This window comes from Triticum urartu, unplaced genomic scaffold (assembly GCF_003073215.2).
Source record: "Triticum urartu cultivar G1812 unplaced genomic scaffold, Tu2.1 TuUngrouped_contig_4795, whole genome shotgun sequence".
NCBI lineage: Eukaryota > Viridiplantae > Streptophyta > Magnoliopsida > Poales > Poaceae > Triticum > Triticum urartu.
Window position 1 is genome coordinate 1 of NW_024115414.1, and position 7,324 is coordinate 7,324.

Below are 7,324 nucleotides of genomic sequence, written 5' to 3' on the forward strand. Positions count from 1 at the left end.
GCGGATTCCCTCTGCCCCAGATCTGAAGGTCGGACACCCTCCTCCCCTGCTCTCTCCTCCCCTCCGGTTATGCCCTTCTACGACTCTGGTCGCCAGATCCGGTGCTGGCGGGGTGCGGGTGCTCAGGTTCGAGCTCGGGGGAAAACCCTTGGCCGGTCCTTCGGCCACGACGGCGACGGCGCGTGTGCGTGTCGTGTTCTTCCCTGGAGGCGCCATTGAGGGCTCTCCTCTTCACCCCCGTCCCAGAACCCGGGTGAAAACCCAAACCCGTCTCGGGTTGGGCGGCGGCGGCGGCTACTGCGTCACGTCCTCGCTGGAGGCGCCGTCTGGGGTGTCTGGTTCTTCAGGAGAGGGACGTTGTGGTTGGTGGGCGTCTGTCGGCTGCGAGGCCAAGTTTGCGTTTTTTGTGGAGGGTGCTCGTTCCTGCAAGAGTCCTTCTTGCGGCCATTGGAACGGGACCTGGTGCTCCCCTGCTCTGCCTCTTGGCCTCTGCAGCTTTCTTCTTCGGCGACCTCCCGATGGCTATTCTTCTGCTCTTGGTTGTTCAGGAGAGGTGGCAGTGCAGCTGTGGTGCGTGCCAGCGGCGTGGCGAGGGTTGTGCAACTTGTCTGCGATGGGGATCCGGCTGGCGTCTGCTCTAGTTCTTGGGTGAGCGCCAACGATCTGACGGTGCGGCGCCTTCGAGCCTAGGCGAGAGGAAAGGGTTCCTCTTCGGCGTTGGGAGCGATGTTCTTCCCTTGTCCTTGGGTTCAGACAGTTCACACCTTTCTCTGGCTACCGGCTAATCATCAAGGCTTCTCTGTTGATCCTCTCTCTGTTGACTATGTGCAGTAGGCTTCGACACTACTAGCAGGGCTCTTCATGTATTTTTCTTTCTGCTGTAGTGTGTGTTGCATTCTTAGCTGTTCACTAAGCTCCATTGTATCTTTCGGTCGCTATTGCTTGGTGGCCTTGTGTAATCCTGGCCGGTTGATGGCTTCGTTAATTCAAAGTCAGGCTCCCCTTGAGCCTTCGTTCTAAAAAAAAATCCAGTATATCCACAGTGCTTATTTCAGCTGGTGTAGATTATAACCGTTCATAACAATCAGTCATACATGCATAACCCCTTACAATTGTTATGCTAAATGCAAATGAATTTCCATACAGAAGTAGGGCAACCACATAGCAAATATAACTATTTTTTTGGTGAAATTTCGCCGGTCTTTAGTGCAGAAGTTCCGGTGCAACCTTGAGGTCCAGAGTGACCCTGGCATCTGCAAGCTCAAGTTCCACTGAAGTGGATGAAGACAAATCTTGCATAGAATGTTGTATAATCATAAGTATTTTACATGGGACCACGAAATAAAATAAAGAGGCACTTAGGCTACAACGGAATTCGCAATACAACTTCATCTTTAAAGGACTTTTTTCCAAATACAATGATGAAACATGAACTCTGTACTCTTATATGTTGGGTGACTTTGGTCGATGTCTCCACTAGTATTCATCCTTCAAACAGCTCTCCCAACATCTCCTCCAAAACTTTAGGGCTACTACTTCCGCCACTAACGTGTTTTTGTAGCTCTGGATGTTCCTTCAGGTAGTCATTATAAGCTGAAATGACTCGCTTGATGATAGTTTCCCGCAGTAAGGACCGGAGACGAGGTTCCGGCACCTTCCAGAATTTCTGAGCCTGGTACGTATTATCAAATGCTGACTGGAATTTAGCCAGCGAAGTGGTGTGGATCCAATGACGGAGTGGTCCGTGAAAATTCGATTTAGGCATAAAGGACAACACATTTCCCCAAGAAACATCGAGATAGCTATGCAAGTAGGTCTCACATTCAGGATTCAACATTCAACTTAAATCCTCTTTGGTGTCCTCCCCTCAGCACAGGATTAAAAGATACCGATGTCTTGGACATTGTCTGTGCTATGAAATATGAATTGTTGAGCAGGAACAAATACCCAAGGCTTGGATCCGAGCACAGCTCTGATTTTCGCACAAGCAAATTGTTCAGATAATCAATTGTGTAATGTATCAGGTCTCCAAGCTTTCCGGTGTTCTGGCTCTGTCCAGAGTTCTTTTGTGTCGAAGCATGTGCTTTACTCATCAAAACTATGTAATCCACCATCAACTCGGTGTTCTTGTGAACCTCACCTCCTCCTTCCAGAATCTCAGTGGCACACAAGTTGTCATCCTTCATGAGTGTCCGCCTCACCTGCACCATCGTATCACATATGGACTCGATTAACTTGTTCCCTTCTCTGTCCATTGAGCTGTTTATATCGTTCAAAATGCTTTGGGCACCTGAACTGACCGTGTGCATCGGCGAGATGCCATATGATGCACTGCACACGCAGATATACATTTGTAGCATGGCTTGTAGCTTCTCCTCCCCGTTAACCTGGACGATGGCATCAACAAAGACGAGCATTGCTGAGACACTCGCTGTGACAAATCGTGCGGCCGCTGGCACGTCACTGATGGTGGTGACCAGCTCTTTGTCGACACTGGCAACAATTACCGTGAGAGCTCGGATCCACCTCTCGACCAATTTTTTTAGCGAATACGCAGATGCCTCTTTGAGAAGTAGCTTCAGCAATACATCGAGAACCCAATCGACGTCGAGCTCGATGAACCAATTCCTCAGCGCACGGTCCTGGCCAAATGTATGCGTGAGAGATACGGTGTGGAATGCTTGCACCATGCGTTGGGTGTAAGTAACCGTCACTGGCCATTCTCTGAGCAATCTTCCGGAGCTCGCTGGTACCCAAGTCCGCTGTGCCGATGGACGCTGAGTTGGAGGAGTAGCTGGAGTTGGTGGACCTCGAGGCAGCAGAGTCGGTGGATCCACTCTGACGGGATCTGATGCGCCAGTCGGAGCAGACGACGCTGACCCTCCGGATTGAGTCACGGTAGGAGTCGGGCGGCGGCAAGGTATCCGTGAAGCCGGTGGTGCTCTCCTCCGGCACGGAAGCAAGCTGCCCCTCCGTGCTGCTACCTTGTAATAGGACTTTGAGACTCGTATACACATGGTCTGCCATGCTCTTACTTTGTAAAGCTCGAAGAGATTGGCAGGGGAGAAAACTATGAGAAGTAGCGGCTCGGAATCAACACTAATTGTCGATGATGCACCGATAATTTCGATGAGAGAATATCACCAGAACTAAGTCTATGAATAAATTTGACGCAGAAGCAGTCAGGACATCAAATAAATTAAAAAAAATCATACACAGAGAATATCACCAGTTGATGTACTATCCGACACTTGAGGAACCAACGAAATTCAGGGGGTGTTTGGTTCAGAAGTCTTAGGACTTTTTCTAGTCCCAGGGATTAATAAAAAAGACTCTCCAGTAGAGTCTTTTTTTAGTCCCTGTAGAAAAAGTCCCTCCCGTTTGGTTCCTAGGGACTTTTTAGGGACTTTTTCTAGTCTCTGGTACTAAAAAGTCCCTGAACCAAACACCCCCTCAGTATTACTACTTCACTTCAAAAGTGAAGAAATAATTCCAAATACAACGACGAAACATAGCTCCGGTCTCTTATTTGTCGGGTGACTCTGGCCGATGCCTCAAGTAGTTTTCATCCTTCAAATAGCTCCCCCAGCATCTCCTCCAAAACCTCGGGACTGTTGCTTCCACGGCTAACCTGTTCAGCTAGCTCTGGATGCTCCTTCAGGTAGTCACGGTAACGTGAAATAACCCTCTCGATGATAGCTCTTCGCAGCGCATCTCTGAGCTGCGGGTCCGGAACCTTCCAGAACTTCTGAGTCTGGTACATTTTATGAAATGCTGACTTGAATTTAGCTAGCGGAGAAGTGTGGACCCAACGACGTAGAAGTCCAGGGGAATTCCAGTTCTGTATGTAGGACAACACATGTGCCCAAGAAAAATGAAGATAGAAATCTTTGTACTTCTCGCATTCTGTTGTAAGTTCAATTCCCAGAAGCTGCGCAACAAAATTGGAGTTGTTGAGCAAGAACATAGACCTGAGGCTTGGATCAGAGGAAATTCTTGAATCACTCAGAAGCTGATCCTTCAGATAATCTATTGTTTCATCTATCGCGTCACGAAGTTTCACGGTGCATTGGCTTTGTGCAGAGTTGAGCGTCAAAGCACATGCTTTCCTCATTGATAGTATGCAATCCACCAGGAACCGAATCTTTGTGTGAATTCCGCCTCCGCTTCGTTCAATCTCGATATCCCACGAGATTTCATAATAATCTGTCCTGATCTCCATCATGGTGCTGGATATTGCCTGAACTAACCTGTTCTCTTCTGCCTTCAACGAGGCGCTTATCTCATCGAGAATGCGTTGAGCTTCCAAAGAGACAACGGGCATCATCATAATCATGTATGATGCGCTGGAGACACACATATACATGTGTAGGACAACCTGTAACTTATCCTCCTGGATAACATCGAGCATGGTGTCGACAACGACGAGCATCGCTGAGATACTTGCTTTGCCAAACCTTGCGACAGCCAGCGCCTCATGGACGAGCATTACTTCCTTGATACTGGCGACAATTATGGTGAGAGCTCGGATCCACCTCTGGACCAATTCTTGTAGCCAATACGCAGTCACCTTTTGGAGCTGGAGCTGCAACCGTAATTGGATAACCCAGTCGACGTCGAGCTCGACGAACCAATTCTTCAGCACAAGGTCCGGGCCAACTGTTTCGGTTGGAGATGTGCTGTGGAATGCTCGTACCATGCGCTGGGTGTAGCCGTCGCTGACCATTCTCTGAGCAATCTTCATAAGCTCAGTGGTACCGAGGTCCGGTGACACAGACGCCGAGTTGGAGGAGTAGCCGGAGTTGTTGGACCTCGATTCACCGGAGTCGCTGTAGTCGTGGTTGGATCCACTTTGACCGGACTGGGAGGAGAAACTCGATCTGATGGGTCACTCAGGGAAGACGATGCCGATGCTCCGGATTGAGTTGCGGTAGGAGTTGGGCGGCGGACCCAAGACATCTGTGAAACCGGTGGTGCTCTCCTCCGGCACGGAAGCAAGCTGCCCCTCTGTGCTGCTGCTACCTCGCAATAAGACTCTGAGACTGGTAAACACGCTTGACAGGTGGTCTGCCATGCTACTATCTTTACTTTGTGGAACTCGAAGAGATCGGCAGGGGAGAAAACTATGAGAACTAGAAGTGCCGGCCCTGAATCAACACTAATTGCCAATGATACGTCGATAATTCCAATGAGAGCTCCCAATATAATTTATAAAAAAACACCTATTGCCGGATCCGCCTGACAGCGACTGACAAGTGCTGGATCCGGGTGCAGACCATAGCCGCGAGATGACGACCACACCATGGCCAGCAGTTGTACGTAAAGGATAGGACTACGTGTAGACCGAGGTGGGCCACAACACCAATACACGTGTAATACAAAATACATACTCAACACTTCCTCACAGACGAAGTGTCGCCGGAGACACAGAGACCGGACCGAAACTCCTCGAAGGCGGTAGTAGGCAATCCCTTAGTCATCATATCAGCAAACTGTTGCATCGTCGGCACGTGAAGAACCCGAACACGTCCAAGGGCAACCTGCTCGCGCACGAAGTGAATATCAAGTTCAATATGCTTCGTCCGTCGATGGTGCACCAGGTTGGCGGAGAGGTAGACCACGCTGACGTTATCGCAGTAGACAAGAGTGGCCTTGTGAACATCACAAAGCAACTCTTGGAGCAGCTGACGTATCCAAGAGCATTCGGCCACGGCGCGATACTCTGCCTCGGCGCTGAAGCGGGAGACCGTGGGCTACCGCTTCGATGACCAAGAGATCAACGAGGGCCCAAGGTAGACGCAGTAGCCTGACGTAGAGCGTTTCATGTCGGGGCAGCCAGCCCAGTCGGCATCCGAGTAGGCCACGAGGTCGGTGGAGGCGGAGGCCGTCAGGGTGAGTCCCAAAGACATGGTGCCGCGTATGTAACAGGGAATACGCTTCACCAAGGTGATGCGCGTACTGCAGGTCGGGTCGGGTCAGCGTTAGGTACTATAAAGCACCAACAATGGAGCGATAGAAGGATGGATCGGACGCGAGAGACCCCTCCAGCGCAGAGACCTTCGCCTTCGTGTCGACGGGGGTGAGCGCCGGCTTGGAGTTAAGCATACCGACGCGCTCCAGGAGCTCGTGGGCGTACTTCTGCAGATGCAGAAAGAAGCCGTCAGTCCATCGGACCACCTCGATGCCGACGAAGTAGTGCAGGGGGCCCAAGTCCTTGAGGGCGAACTCATCACGAAGATGCAGAAAGAAGCAGAGACCTTCGCCTTCGTGTCGACGGGGGTGAGCGCCGGCTTGCAGTTAAGCATACCGACGCGCTCCAGGAGCTCGTGGGCGTACTTCTGCAGATGCAGAAAGAAGCCGTCAGTCCATCGGACCACCTCGATGCCGACGAAGTAGTGCAGGGGGCCCAAGTCCTTGAGGGCGAACTCATCACGAAGATGCAGAAAGAAGCCGACAATCCGTCGGACCACCTCGATGCCGATGAAGTAGTGCAGGGGCCCCAAGTCCTTGAGGGCGAACTCATCACGAAGACAAGCAGTCAGCTGCTGAAGGAGGTCAGGGGCGGACGCCGTGAGGATGATGTCATCGACGTAGAACAGCAGATATGCAGTGTTAGCTCCCTGATGATACACGAAGAGTGAAGCATCAGAACGAGTGGACCGAAATCCCAGAGATTGCCGAAAGGCTGCGATATGCTGGTACCAAGCCCGAGGCACCTGCTTCAACCCGTAAAGAGAACGGGAGAGCAAGCACACAAAGTCGGGGTGCTCGGCGTCGACGAAACCAGTGGGCTGCTCACAGAACACCTGCTCAGCAAGATGGCCGTGCAAGAAGGCGTTGGAGACATCCATCTAGTGCACAGGCCAGGCGTGCGAGACTACCAACTGGAGCACGGCACGGATCGTGCCCGGTTTCACTACCGGGCGAAGGTGTCGGTGAAGTCCACGCCCGCGCGCTGCCAAAAACCACGAACCACCCATCGGGCCTTGTAGTGCTCGAGAGAACCATCCGGGAGATTCTTCTGGCGAAACACCCACTTGCCAGAGATGATGTTGGCACGAGGGGGTCGCGGAACAAGCTGCCACGTGCGGTTGCGCCGTAGGGCATCGAACTCCTCCTGCATCGCAGCTAGCCAATGGGGATCCCGAAGGGCAGCACGGGCGAAGGTGGGGACGGGTGATGGCGTGGACGTCGAGGCAACACACACATACTCGTCGGAGGAGTAGCGCGTGCTCGGCCGAAGTACTCCTACTCGGGCACGGGTAGTCATGCCAAGTGGTGGTGCAGCAGGGGCCGCGGCGACGGGGGCCGCGTCTATGAAAGG

General features: G+C 51.9%; 2 pseudogenes; both read right to left on the reverse strand.

The window, feature by feature from the left end:
• Window positions 1–1,483: 1,483 nt before the first annotated feature.
• LOC125528323 lies at window positions 1,484–3,027 on the reverse strand (annotated as a pseudogene).
• A 538-nt stretch (window positions 3,028–3,565) lies between these two features.
• Window positions 3,566–5,074, reverse strand: LOC125528324 (annotated as a pseudogene).
• Window positions 5,075–7,324: the final 2,250 nt, after the last annotated feature.